Source organism: Dermacentor andersoni, chromosome 4 (assembly GCF_023375885.2).
Source record: "Dermacentor andersoni chromosome 4, qqDerAnde1_hic_scaffold, whole genome shotgun sequence".
NCBI lineage: Eukaryota > Metazoa > Arthropoda > Arachnida > Ixodida > Ixodidae > Dermacentor > Dermacentor andersoni.
Window position 1 is genome coordinate 63,230,140 of NC_092817.1, and position 14,863 is coordinate 63,245,002.

Sequence of the window (14,863 nt, forward strand, 5' to 3'; positions counted from 1 at the left end):
AACAAGAAGGTAGCTGGCGTGGACTGGTGAGAAGTTCTTCGTCACGAGCAGGTTGTTTTGTAGCGTGAACGAACACAACCCGCGCTTAAATGCCCTAGGGACAACGTCGGTGTTCCCTTCCAAATACTCGACGAGGTCTTTTAGCTCCGGGTCAGCTCGTTGCTGTTTAGTGAAGTCTTCCGCGCTTATTATCCCAAGGATGGCGTCGTCGTCCTCGTCGTCTTGCGGCGGGGGATCGATGGGGGCGCGTGATAAGCAGTTGGCGTCGGAGTGTTTTCTTCCGGATTTGTATATTACCGTGACGTCATATTCTTGTAGTCTGAGGCTCCACCGGGCCAGCCGTCCTGAAGGGTCCTTTAAGTTAGCTAGCCAACACAACGCGCGGTGGTCGCTGACGACTTCGAATGGCCTGCCATAGAGGTAAGGGCGAAATTTAGCTGTAGCCCAAATGATGGCGAGGCATTCCTTTTCAGTCGTAGAATAATTGCTTTCCGCTTTTGACAGCGACCGGCTAGCATACGATATCACCCGTTCAAGTCCTTCTTTCCTCTGGACTAGGACGGCACCGAGGCCTAGGCTACTGGCGTCAGTGTGGATTTCTGTATCGGCGTCGTCGTCGAAGTGTGCAAGCACCGGCGGCGACTGCATGCGTCGTTTGAGTTCTTGAAATGCCTTGGCCTGCGGCGTTTCCCACTTGAACTCGACATCACATTTGGTCAGATGTGTTAGCGGCTCCGCGATGCGTGAAAAGTCCTTGACAAAGCGCCTATAGTAGGCGCACATGCCAAGGAATCTGCGCACTGCCTTCTTGTCGGTTGGCTGCGGGAACTTTGCGATGGCAGCTGTCTTCTGTGGGTCGGGGCGTACTCCTGATTTGCTGATGACGTGGCCTAGGAACAAAAGCTCATCGTAAGCGAAGCGGCACTTTTCCGGCTTCAGAGTGAGCCCTGATGACTTGATGGCTTCTAACACTGTCGTAAGCCGCCTAAGGTGATCGTCGAAATTTCCAGCGAAGACAACGACGTCATCCAAGTAAACAAGGCACGTCTGCCACTTCAGTCCGGCTAACACCGTGTCCTTGACGCGCTGAAACGTTGCAGGCGCCGAGCACAGTCCGAATGGCATGACCTTGAACTCGTAGAGGCCGTCTGGCGTGATGAAGGCAGCCTTTCGCGATCTCTCTCGTCGACTTCTATTTGCCAGTAGCCAGACTTGAGGTCCATCGACGAGAAGTATTTAGCGTTGCAGAGCCGATCCAATGCGTCGTCTATCCGTGGAAGGGGGTACACATCCTTCTTCGGGATCTTGTTCAGTCGATGATAATCGACGCAGAAGCGTAGGGTTCCGTCCTTTCTCTTCACCAGGACTACAGGAGAGGCCCACGGGCTTTTCGACGGCTGGATGATGTCGTCACGCAGCATTTCGTCGACTTGTTGCCTAATAGCTTCACGTTCTCGCGTCGAAACTCGGTAAGGGCTCTGGCGGAGTGGTCGAGCGCACTCTTCGGTTATTATGCGATGCTTTGCAATTGGTGTTTGTCGAATCCTCGATGACGTCGAAAAGCAGTCTTTGTATCGTCGGAGAAGACTTCTGATCTGTTGCTGCTTACTCATAGGAAGACTTGGATTTACGTCGAAGTCTGGTTCGGGGACTATGCTCATCGGGGTAGATGCGGCTGAATCCGAGAGGGCAAAGGCATTGCTGGTTTCCACAATCTCCTCGATGTATGCGATTGTCGTGCCCTTGTTGATGTGCTTGAACTCTTGGCTGAAGTTGGTTAGCATAACTTCCACTTGCCCTCCGTGGAGTCAAGCGATCCCTCTTGCGACGCAAATTTGACGGTCGAGCAGTAGATGTTGGTCGCCCTCGATGACGCCTTCTACGTCAGCGGGTGTTTCATGCCGACGGAAATAATAGTGCTGGAGCGCGGCGGGATGCTCACTTGATCTTCGAGCACACTCAAGGCGTGGTGACTACGACAGCTCTCCGACGGTATCGCTTGATCTTGCGAAAGCGTTATGGATTTAGACTTCAGGTCGATGACTGCGCCATGTTGATTCAGGAAGTCTATGCCGAGAATGACGTCTCGTGAACACTGTTGGAGGATAACGAGGGTGGCAGGATAAGTCCTGTCGTGAATGGTTATTATTGCCGTGCAGATTCCAGTCGGCGTGATGAGGTGTCCTCCAGCGGTTCGAATTTGAGGGCCTTCCCATGCAGTTTTAACTTTCTTCAACTGGGCGGCGAAGTGTCCACTCATTACGGAGTAATCGGCCCCTGTGTCCACTAATGCGGTAACTGCGTGGCCGTCGAGAAGCACGTCAAGGTCGGTGGCTCTTTGTCTGGCGTTGCAGTTAGGTCTCGGCGTCTGATCACGGCTGCGTCGTGTTGAACTGAAGCTGGAACGTCGCGTCGTCAGGTCGTCTTTCGTCGCCGTATTGTTTGCTTCCAGACTTGGTTGGGACGGCGGCGTGTCGTTATGTCGTCGAGTTAGTTTCTTCGGCGTCTTCGTCGGCGGCGAAGGATCTTCGTCAGTTCGACGAACAGCAACCGCACCTCCTTCGGTTGCTGCTTTTAGTTTTCCGGATATGGGCTCGCCGACCGGCCCCGGGCTGGGCCAGTGAATGGTCGGCGCTGCGGCGACAGGTAGCGGCCTGGTGATGGCGAACGCGACGGTCGTCAAGAGCTCCACTGAGTAGCCGCGAGGTAGTCAGCGATATCGCGAGGGCGTTCACCTTGCTGCGGGCGCGGAGCGTTGACGGCGAAACCTCGCAGTCCCATCTCCCGGTATGGACATCGTCGGTAGACGTGACCCGCTTCTCCGCAGTGGTAGCACAACGGGCGGTGGTCAGGAGCGCGCCATACGTCGGTCTTCCTCGGGTAGCTGCGCTGGGCGACGGGTGGCCGTGCTGGTGACGGGGGTGGTCGACGGAATTGCGGCGTTACAGGGCCCTGGCGCGGTCGCGGAGGAGGAGCTTGACGGCGTGCGACGGCAGCGTAGGTCATTGCTTCTGGCTGGGGTTGCGGTAATTGAGGTTGCACCTCCGGAACTCCAGGCGACCGCTGAACCTCATCTTTGACGATGTCAGCGATCGAGGCCACTTGAAGCTGCGACGACGGGAAGATCTTCTGAAGCTCCTCTCGTACGACTGCCCTGATAGCCTCGCGCAGGTCGTCGGAGGCCAGCGATTGAACGCCGGCATAGTTTGTAGAGTTGGTGCGGCGGTCGAATTGCCGGTTTCGCATCTCGAGTGTCTTCTCGATGCTAGTGGCCTCGCGAAGAAACTCGTCGACGGTCTTCGGTGGGCTTCGTACCATACCGGTGAAAAGTTCCTCCTTTACACCACGCATCAGTAGCCGGACTTTCTTTTCCTCGGACATTTCCGGGTTGGCGTGGCGGAATAGGCGGCTCATTTCTTCCGTAAAGATGACAACGTTCTCGTTTGGTAGCTGCACTCGGGCGTCCAGCATAGCTTCAGCCCTTTCCTTGCGCACGACGCTTGTAAAGGTGCGCAGGAAGCCGCTACGGAACAGGTCCCACGTTGTCAAGGTCGATTCCCTGTTCTCAAACCAAGTCCTGGCGGCGTCTTCTAAGGCGAAGTAGACATGCCGCAGCTTGTCGTCGGAGTCCCAGTTGTTGAACGTCGCGATGCGGTCGTAGGTCTCCAGCCATGATTCCGGGTCTTCAGTCGCTGCTCCATGAAAGGTTGGTGGGTCCCGAAGTTGTTGTAAAATAATGGGGGACGCTGGGGCAGCCATTGGGGTTGTCTTGACCACGATCTTCTTTGTCGTCTCAGGTAGAAGTCCATGCTCTGCGGGCAGTCCTTGCAGTCTGCGGCTAGCACGCTGGTCTTGGGCGATGTTGGTTCTGTCCTCGGGCTTCGGGCTTGGATCACGGCTTTGCGGGGGCGTTCGGTACATGAACGCACAAGCACCTCCACCAGATGTCACGTGGTGGTGACGTTGAATAACACAGCAGCAATACTGTGAACGACAAAACTAACTTTTATTGGGCGAACCTGTGCCCACAAAACAGGCTACACTTATAGCACAAAGATAGCGGCGAACACGCTCGGCGATCGTCGAAAATCTGATCAGCGGGTCAAGCGCGTCGGCTTTTATACAGCAGTCGTCGAATGTTCCAGACTAATCGTTCGGACCCGCGTGCCTTCCACAAAGTTCTACACCATTCGCGTCACACGATGAAATCAGATAAAACAAGGTTCGGCGACAACAGACAGCCGGGTAGAAGCATCGATAACTTTCCAGAAACTTCGGATACATGCAGGCGCATCCCGCGCTGTGCGATTACATTTGTTAGGCGGCAAAACGGGGTCGCCCGATAAAGATAAGTACACGTGTCAATATGTATTGGGAGAAGTTGTGCCCGTTCTAGGGGAAAGGGGGTGGAGTGCGGATAACCGGTTGGGCTATTTGTCCTTGGCTGTTGTCATCGTGTCTTACTGGTTGCAAGTACCCGCCCTTACAACAACATTTTTACCAACACGACAAACCAGCCCCCCTTCTTCGAACGTAATGTAGTTGGGTAAACATTCTCGCAGCGTCACAGCTTCCGGTTACAGTACAGAGCAACGACTGCATTGCGCTTCTTGGCGTATTACCGCTGTGTACACGTATGCGACGTGCACAAAAAGTGATACGATGCCTCAGTGTCGTACTCGTGTAAACATGCTACGAAAAAGAGCAATACGACTTCTTTCACTCAAAGATGGCAGGCACTTCATGTAAAGGATCTTTACATATTCCCGTGTTCGCTTATTTGTTAAGCAAAAATGAGGCACATTGTATATTCAAATAATAACGGTGTGATATAGGCTGACATCTTGCTCACATAAAGTGGGCAGCGTTCATTAGTTTTCAGATACCTGCCTTTATTTTTTTCTTTAGGAAAGGGCCGAACTTGGGGGAGAAATTGAGTTTTAACAGACATGCATAAATGCCGCTCGGGCTGCGAAAATCGCGAATTATGGAGTTATATCCGACAATGAAGAACTCTACGCATAAAATAGCGCCGCTACGTAAGTGTTTCTTCTCCACACTAACCTCACAGCTTTTTCTCGGGCTTTCCCATGTCTTGTCTGAGCTGTGTGAGAGACACCCCACCACGTCTACTTGGCGAGATACCGACGCCAAAGCCGGAGAAGGAAGCAAACGTCCTAAGTCCACGTGCATCTCCTGAGCGACTGTAGTGTAATAGCATTATCAGGGTCGGTCCGCTCAAGCCTACGATTGCACTGTTTCCAGGAACGGCCCATGTTAAACCCCATTAAAATTCTCCCGTGGACAAGCGCGTTCACTGGCGTTGGTATTGGCAGAGGAAGTCGGCCCCACTCTATCCGAGATCGACCAAGTTATGATGGGACATCTTCGGGATCTGTCCAGCTTACTATTACACTGCATCTGAGATCGGTCCGGTTGGTTGGTCCAGTGGAAAAATTCACTTTATGAAATGCGCACGCCTACTCGACAAAAGGTCCCCGATGCCACCCAAAACACTGGTAGCCGGTTAGATTACGACATTAGGACATTTTCTGGCAATTATCCGACAGTGAGGTTCACAACAGCATCCGACGACCACGAATTTAATGGCACTGCGGCTCACGTGATGCGCACTCAGGACTGAACCCTTCGTGAGGATAAATACTTTACTGTGTTATCAAACTCTGCAAAGGAAACCGGTCCTTATACTAGACGGTGTCCGCGACTGGTGTCATCTTAGCTTAGAAAATGTATGTACGATCGAAATTGTTGTCACACTGGCTTTTCTTAGAACACAATGTTGTTCGCTGTGAATCTGCTTAGAAAGACAGCCACTAGGAAGGCTACGCAGGTCATTAGTTTCAAAATCTACGAGAGCCCTTGGCATCGCAGTTTGTGAAGCCAACAGTCTTGGGCAACCATTTCAGTAAAGATTGGTGCATACGTAAAACATTTGCCAGCAGGTCGAGTAAAAACCGGGCTGCGCGTAACGATTCGAATGAGTTGACACGAGGAGGGTGACAACAAAGCGAGCTAGGGCTTAGCTGGGTTATATTAAGCGCCCTCCAGCCGACGACAGGAGCTATCCGTTTTAAGGGCTCCTTACCAACAGACAAAAATCCAAACAAGGCGAAGCGTTCGTTCTTAGATGGAGACTTAAAGCGATCAACAATGGTCCAACAAGAGAGGCCTGAGTTTGGAGAAAACATTTCGACATGGGACTTGTCGCCTGACGAAGGTAAATCTCCGTGTCCAAACGATGGCGTGAGGTTGACAGTTCTTCGTTCTGTCACTGTTGATTGCACAGCAGAAAAAGCTGAGTTTGTTTCTTTGTTGTTGTTGTTAGTGAGTGGAATGACTGCAAGTCAGGGCTTTATGATATAGGTAAATAACTGCCAAAGCTAAGTCGCTGCCACATTAGATATTAGACGAATATCTTCTAACGAGAAGCGTCATGTCATATCACATTTTAAGGCTTGCAATAAAAGAACTACGACGAAACAGATCACAGTGCAGGAGAAAATGGCTCAGTATTAACGGGAATCAAACTCATAGCTTCTTCGAAATGAGCGCACGTCGCTCCTTCTTGAGCCTCGGAAACGGCGGTCGCTGACATCCTTATTTTGTATGCTCTTCCAACCTCCAATCTTCATTTTGCCCCACGCCTTTACGAACTTCAAGGATTGTGTGTACATGCAGTATTTCTCTGTACTCTACAACTTACCCGCCGTGGTGGCTCAGTGGCTATGGCGTGGAGCTGCTAGGCGCCAGGTCGCGGAATCAGACCGCGACAGCGGCGGCCGCATTTCGATGAAGGCCGAATGGAAAAACGCCTGCTTACCGCACAGTGGGGGCACGTTACAGATTCCCAGGTGGTTAAAAATAATATGGAGTTGACCACTACAGCATCCCTCATAAACTTGTCGTAGTTTTGGCATGTAAAACAGCAGAATTTAATTAATTTAATGAAAACTAAATTATTTCAAGTCGCTATATTTCAGCCTGCGTGCTTGCGTGCGTGCATGGGTGCGTGCGTGCGTGCGTGTGTGTGTGCGTGCGTGCGTGCGTGCGTGCGTGTGCGTGTGTGCGCGCGAGCCTTGGCGTGTGCGTGTGTGTGTGTGTGTGTGTGTGTGTGTGTGCGTGTGCGTGCGTGCGTGCGTGCGTGTGTGTGTGTGTGTGTGTGTGTGTGTGTGTGTGTGTGTTTGTGTGTTTGTGTGTGTGTGTGTGTTGAGTGCTATTTTACACGCTCAATACTGGACCAACACCTGAGCTTCAAATTATATTGAAATATTCTACAAGAGGCGGAAACCATTTAGTTCTTAATTTTGGGTACAAAACAGGTAACTGACAGTCTCAAAATGTGCTACTGCTGAGACCAATGACCTCATAACAACTGAATAGCACTCTGCTTATCAGAGCTTAAAATGTGTTTCAAATTATCTGATTGTGGAGGTTAAACTGTCTAATACAGACACACTCCCTCCTTTTAAACGTAAAACCGCATCGATGCCAGTATAATAATGCCACTTGGTCTGAAAAAAAAATTTTGCCACATTAATAAAAAAAAAATCGTCCCTCATTCCAGATACTCGATTCTGTGCTCTAACTTTCTGATTGTATATACTGCAGTTGGAAGTCGGTATGCATGGCATGTATATGTATTACGGCAATGCACCGTTGTCTCAAAATCTTGGTTCAGCTCTTCTTCCTTGTAATAAACTTTATAATTTCATAATGCTCACTTTTTAAGCATCCTCCCCTTTAAATTGGTCGGTTAGTAACGTGCACAGACTTCAGACGAGAATAGTTCTGCTTAAGTTCTATTTTTAGCAAATAATGTTCACTGCACCAGACGTAGCCAAGAACCAGCTTTTCTAAGGATTGCTGGGCAATTATTATTACTTTTCAATATGAATGCGTATACGAATGGATCTAGAGGAAATTAGGGAGAAAGCAATTTTGCAAGTGCCTCCCCAGAGGGCACTACAGCTCCCTACTCTTTAGGAAGGAGGAGTTACAAACAGGAATCGAAGAAAGTAAGAAGTGAAATAAAGAAGAAAGAACGCGAACACATCGCGTATGCAAATGAAAGCGCCTCGCAGAGATTCTAACATGTACTCTGGAGGAGTGCAACGAACGCTGAATAGTTTGACAAAGTGTATTTCAAAATAATAATAAAAAGAAAGAAACACTTGCGTTGCTTATTGCACTCAGTCATTTCCCCTCGGAGACCTCCTGAAAAAGTTCCATTAAAGGACATAAAGTAGGTAGTCATATCTTTCAAATGTTTTTTGAAGAAAACCAAAAATTTCATTTAAAAATAAATCAAGCGTGCTGTTGCGAATCCTCGACGCAATGCGGGCGGTTCTTGAGGAGTTAACAGCGGACACTTTTCGAGCCTTCGTTCCGCCGAGTTAGCGAGCCCCTCGCGAATAGGGAGCGAACGTCTGACTGCCGTCGCCGCACCCGTGCGACCGTGCGCGCATGGTCACGTGAACGGAACGATCAGCACGCGTCACATCCGGCGCCCGCGCCGTGCGCGCTAGCCCGCGGATCCTGGCCGGAACAAAAGGAAATGGGGGGGGGGGGGGAAGGTGGCGACAAAAAGGGCGGAACGCTTTCGCGCTCCCCATGCTCCCTACGCGGCCACGGTTCGGGAACACTCGGAGCCGCGCTGGCGCGCCGGCTGGATCGGTCGGAGCGGAGCGCCTCTCCAGCGCTGCCGCGAAGTTTCGCTCCCTCGAAGCACGCCTCAAGAAACCGCGAGGAAATGCCCGCAACTTTCTGTCGAATCGAAAGTGCGCGTGCTGCTGCTCGTCCTGGAGACTGTTGTCGGCGTTTCGCGCTCAGATCATTGCGCGCTAAACGCGGTTTTTCCGGAAGCGTAAAGTGCGTTGTAGGCTGAAACCTTGCGGGTTTGATGAACAGTCGGAAAGGACAGGAGGATACGACTGACGCCGCAACAGGTCTCCAAGACCAACTCTCTGCGCGCAGCTCGCTGCGTTCGCTTTTTCTCGTGAATTTTTTTTTTTGTTGCGCTGCTGCAAGTCGTCCTCTTGAGGACACTCGGGCTGCCGCATTTTTGGAAACTTGGATTTTGCGGGAACCTTCCATCAATCGAAAGGTGAGTGAAGAGTTCCGATGCAAAGTGGAATTATGTATTTAAACAGCAATGGCCATGAAAACAGCTACATTGTTCTATTAATGTAAGACTATCCTTGAAAAACATAAACCATTCCATACTTCAAAGAAACATAGAGCGCATAAAACCAGTACTATGTGGGATTATTTCCTGACACAAACTTACTTGTCGATGCTTAGCTTTTGAAGGTTTGCTCTTGGTCTAAAGGACGGTAACGCTATCATGCTCTCGAAGTTCTGTTCCGCAAGTAGCGCTTTCATGTATTTGTTTATGGGCCCTGCACCGTTCAGCGTTGGTTCCGGGCTTCATAATATTAAAATATGGTATTCTACGTGCCAAAACCACGACCACATTATGAGGCACGCCGTAGTGGGGAGACTCCGGAATAATTTTAATCAGCTGGGATTCTTTAACGTGCCACTAAATCTATGTACACGGGTGTTTTCACATTTCGCCCCCATCGATATGCGGCCACCGCGGCCGGGATTTCATCCCGCGACCTCGTGCATAGCAACCCAACAGGATAGCCATTAAGCAACCACGGCGGGTGCGGGTTTCTTGTGTGAGTGAATAAGGAATAAAGCTAACATAATTATATTGCTTCAAGCTTTCTTAGCGCAGAATCGAACCGCAGAAGTGCGTTAAAATAAACTCTAAAAACATATTGCTAGGTTGGTGCACAGTATAACACAAAATTATGAGAGGTTGCATACAACTTTCAATAATAGAGCAGCAAAGGTTAGGTGGCGACTACATCTATAAACACAGCTTTGTCTAGCAGTAAATTTACTAAATGTAGAAATTTTTCCTGTGTTTTATTACTCTCGTGGTCTCAACTGGTTCTTGATTTAATAAATTGGCAATCGACATGTGCTATAAGCACGAAAAAGCCTCACGCGATGTACTTTTTGGTAATCGCTGCGGCATCCAGCAGAATTTGTATGCCAGGATCAAAAGTTATTGTTACTACCAGAATTTGACCAAATAATGAATTGATTTGATGAGTATATTTTCCAAAAATATTATCCTTAATATTTTGTTCTTTACTCTTTCATGTGAATTCTTTTCTAAGAACATTATACATGTGTACTCAACTGGCAGAGAAACATCCAAGTTGAACATATGTATTGTTTTACTCCAAACGTCCCCCCTGCAACCAAATTAAGAAACGGATCTTAAGCCACTGAGGTAACGCTATTGCGATTGTGCCTACAGTCTCAAATGCCAACTTAAACAATTGAGCAGCTTATGATACGATACTCTTCGGATAATCTGACACCTATAAAGCTACAATGCGCCCGCAGAGCCGTTAGTTGTCGCCACTAGCCACATTTCGGCCCCTGTAATTGGACATAAAAACCTTTCTGTTTTACGATGTGAAGAGAAAGCTGCATATTCGCACCATCTTTCGTTCGCGGACTCGAATACAGGTCAAACCCTCAACAGTTCTGGTTGGGCAAACACTAAATTGATCCGAAATAGTTAAGTTCCAGTGGCTTAAATGAGGCATATTAGGGACGGGTGATAGCGGATTAGATATTTAGCCACTCCATTAAAACGAAACAAATTTATTAAGAAAATGAAACACCACGTACAGAGCTTTGGAGCTGCATCGAAGTAGCTAAGTTATTTAAACTGCCTCTATTACAACGTGTAAACTGCAATAACGTGAAAATATTTTTCGGGCTAAATTTTTATTTTTTGATGTTTTGTGTTGCTAGTACTGTTGGGATACAGCTGGTGCATTTTACAACTATCTCTAATAATACATGTTTCGATCGCCTGCCTGAGCGTTTTAATGCCTGAGCTCTACAAGAATGTCAATGCCCCTTTAGTTGAACATTTAAAAACTTGTTAACCTGGTGATTCAATAATTCTTTATTTCATTTTTTTTGGCAAAGGCTCCTGCCACCGACACAATAACAGTCAAGGTCGAAATGGCCGGCCGAATCAGGCCACAGGCTCTTGATTTGGTCAAAAAGATAGCGAATGTGCATTCATGCCGAACACTGCCTCCCATGACTTCCGTGAACCCCTGCTACTCACTGATACCACGACAAACACTCTGATGTGTCACTCTATGCATTTTATGAGAAACTACAGCACGGTTTCTCAAGGGCATTACACTAGGTCTTTGTTTCAGACCATCATGTGGGAATCGCAGTGGTTGTCTTGTTTTGTCCAGGTAGAGCAGGAAGTATGGTGGAGGTTCGAATGGCCACACATTAAAGCATCCTCGTCGGGTAAGCGGAGGCGAAAATAACGGAGCATGAACACAGTAAATTTGTTTGCACCTTTAAAGGTGCTGGTTTGCTCACGTGGCTGTAATATAATGTACGATATATGTGTCGGGTCTCCTGTTATTGTTTGCGGGATTTTGCCAGAAAAAGTCCCCGCCTCCCACCAGAAAAGAGAACAATAACAAAAACCTCATTCGTTCGCATCACAGATCTTGAAATTAGTCTGTAAGTGTAAGGGAGTTTGTCATGAGATGAACGGAGCACGCTTAAGAGAGGAAAACGTTTACGGTGAAGGCGCACTTTGAGCGCCTGTGATGACAGATTTTCTAAATAAAGGCTCACGCTGTTGGTCTAGCGAAATAAGAGTGGTTGAATGTGCGCTGAGCCAGCGCTGCTTTGCAAGGGAAAGAGTACGCTGGGGTGTTTAAAAGAAATCTTCTTTCTGTCCTAGGATAAAGCCATCCGTTAAGGACTCAGTGAATCTAACTTAGGCATGCAATCGATGAATTCTAAGCGAAGAAAAAACTATTCCAAACTGCTAAGAATTGCTGAGGTGTTCACATCCTAGTACTAAAGTAGGTGAGGTGACGAAACACTTAGTGTGGACAAAGCAGCAAACAAATAGAAAGGAGGAGTGTAACAAAAAGATGCGGCTTGAGAAGCATACATGAGCATTCTACGTGGCACAACAATCCTGCATCAATCTTATAATCGATTTGCGTCCTCTGAAGCAAGGTGTCAGCTCGGCTTTTATTCGGCCTCAAGGACATGAGTGACGAGTAAACAGGACCTCCCCTCACTTGTGATAGTGCATACTAAAGACGCCACCTGCATGGGTGGCGAAACGTCTATACCCTTTTGATGTTAATTTGTTATGTTAAGTCGGAGTAAACCACTTTTCAACCGAAGAAACGATTAATTTCAACCGGAAGAGTATCGGAACATAATCTTACTGTTTTTTTTTCTCCAGAAGTAAAAGCTAAACTCATGTATTCGTACGCTCACGGCTGCACTGACAAACTGCATGATCCCCCCTTCGTGGATGAGAGAATCTTACGGCATTATAGTCAAGGCTGAGTTCCACGTATACTTACACACTTTGCTCCGGTACTTAAAGGCTTGTGAAGTATACAACAGACTTCGGAAGTTTAAGTGTGTTGCATGGTGTTAGTGTGCTTACCCCCTTTTTTAAATCTATTTTCCGAGCCTAGTAACTTTATTCCCTTTACGTCTTTCCCATGCATAGGGTAGACGCTCAGTAAACACACTGACTAAGCTAACGGTATAATTTCTTCTATTTCTTTCTCCTCCTCCTCATGTTCATCATACCTTTCTGCGCTTAATCTGAAGAACGAAAACATCTCTCACTCTCTCTTTCTTCCTTTCTGAACCCAGCCAGTTACTATCTTCTCTTCTGCGACAAAAATAAATGCAGTCGTTATGCTCACACTAAATTGTTCAATGGAAGATTGTTAGCTTTCTTTAGCTAGGAACCGGGAAAGCTTCAACATGTCGTTCCGTAGCGTAGCCACTGAGTATGCCAGATCGCGAAGCGTGTTTACAGCCTCGCGTGATCGGCCGCCGCACTTTCTGCAAGTTTTTTCGCGACGCCATTGTAATGAACACCACCGCGCGTGCTTGCAAGAGAGCGAAACGGAAGCCGTGGTTGGGTGCTATGAAGAGGAAAGTTCACAGACCAAAGTAGCAATGACTATCGAGGGAACCCAAATGGCCAACGAATGTGGACCCTGCCATAAAAGGCAGTCGTTAAGCGCGGTACCTGCGTAGGGGAGCATGCCGAGAGCATTGTAATTGTTCTGCTACTATATTTGTGTCGAACAGGCACAGGCTTGGCACGGGAAATGCTGGTGATGGTGCACTTGACTGCAAATATATATGTATATGTATATATATCACAAGCGCAAAGCTTTTACCGTATGTCGAAGTTCTGTGCAGGCTTTTACTGTTCGCTGCGACTGTTTGTCCAATGGTGTGCGGTGTTACTGTTACTAGGGTGGTAGAGCAAAGCAAACGAAAACCGGCGGAGATGTCCTGAACAAACTATATCTAGCGGCATTTGCACTAGATCCTTAAATTGCACACGTATCCCGATGAAGCTGGAGCATGTGTTTATCCAGAGAGCGGGGAATTAACTTCTTTTTGCTTCTCTTTTGAGGGCGTAGGACGACGAGCAGGTATTCATTTTATTCCGATATTGGACGCGCATTCAACCAGTCGGCCATTGCAAAGCCTCGGAATGCAAGTATGTATTACCAACGGCAAGCTTGCATCATTTCATTCGCGTGTATTTCAACGCAGTACCTCTTTCAGCGAGATTTCTGCCCGTTTTCTCATCGCAGTTTTCATCACATTCTCAGACGTGCACAAAAAGCATAAGAGATGCCGCTATAATGATTTCAGTGCCTACTCATTGTTAATGTATGCTTTATTGCACGCTGCATCTCTGTTTGGGCTTTCAGGTTAGGCCGAACATGACCCGAGAAAGAAATATGTTGTAAACAGCTTACGGCGCTGCTTACGTTTGAACTTATTAACATAGGGAACCTGATCAAAGAGCCCTTAGAGCAGCAGTCACTTCTAAAATTACATTTTCGCAGAGTAAAGGGTACGTTATAAAATGTATATAATACGAGTATATAGGGGAAACGAATAAACCCAGCGACTGAATTTTGCTTTTCCCAAAGGAAAGGTTGACAAAAAGAATTTTCAGGGACAAAACGTTTTGACGAGTCGTGGAGAGAAGTTTATAATCCATCAGCCTAACTGAACTTATTAGCTTTTGGAATACTGGTTCATTTAGTGCGCCGTACCTTTCAGATCGAGGTATGCTATGTTACAGTGAAACTACAATACATATTCGTTACGATTCCCTCTCCGAGTATATAAATGGAGCGTCAGTCGCTAAGTAAGAAGTACCACGTCGAATGCCTATGTCTCATACTGAGTTGACCATCTAGTAACCTGCCTACTGGAAAGAACCATTAACCTCACCTGCTGCTAAGGCCGACGAAGCTGTGGCATTCGAATTACCACGTAACGCTTACGCAATAGTTTATTGTTGTTAGAGAGATATCGCAGCTTAACCATGTCACCTAGTACAGATTACCAATATAGTCGCGGTGGAATGCAGCTACAGACAGGTTTGTAGTGCCGATCGAGGGCGGTAATTGCTTTGTCTCAGACTTTTAGTGTCACCGATGTGCGCTACCACATGTCGATCGATTCGCAGAAGCATCCTGGTAGTTCATGCTAGATGCTAGAAATAACCTTGCTAGATGCAGAACTTGTACTAACAAACCGGAGCTGTTACGTGACTTGGTGGAGGCCTTTGCGTTTTCTGGGCCCACCATTGTGGAGCCATCTATAGCGTGCAATCGGGGAGTAACGGCTGTGGCCATTTACATTTCGTTATACAGTATTGCGTCATTTCGCGCCTCTTTTCTTTCTTTTCTTTCAATGG

At 47.8% G+C, this 14,863-nt stretch overlaps 1 protein-coding gene across 2 annotated transcripts in view; it reads left to right on the forward strand.

The window, feature by feature from the left end:
• The first annotated feature begins 8,633 nt into the window (after window positions 1-8,633).
• The window catches only part of LOC126536210 (probable G-protein coupled receptor No18), a 138,822-nt gene continuing 132,592 nt past the window's right edge, over window positions 8,634-14,863 (forward strand). For both annotated transcript variants that reach the window (XM_055073861.1, XM_050183095.2), the window contains exon 1: window positions 8,634-9,124. The gene's annotated coding sequence lies outside the window, so the exon portion shown is untranslated. The remainder of the gene's footprint in view (window positions 9,125-14,863) is intronic.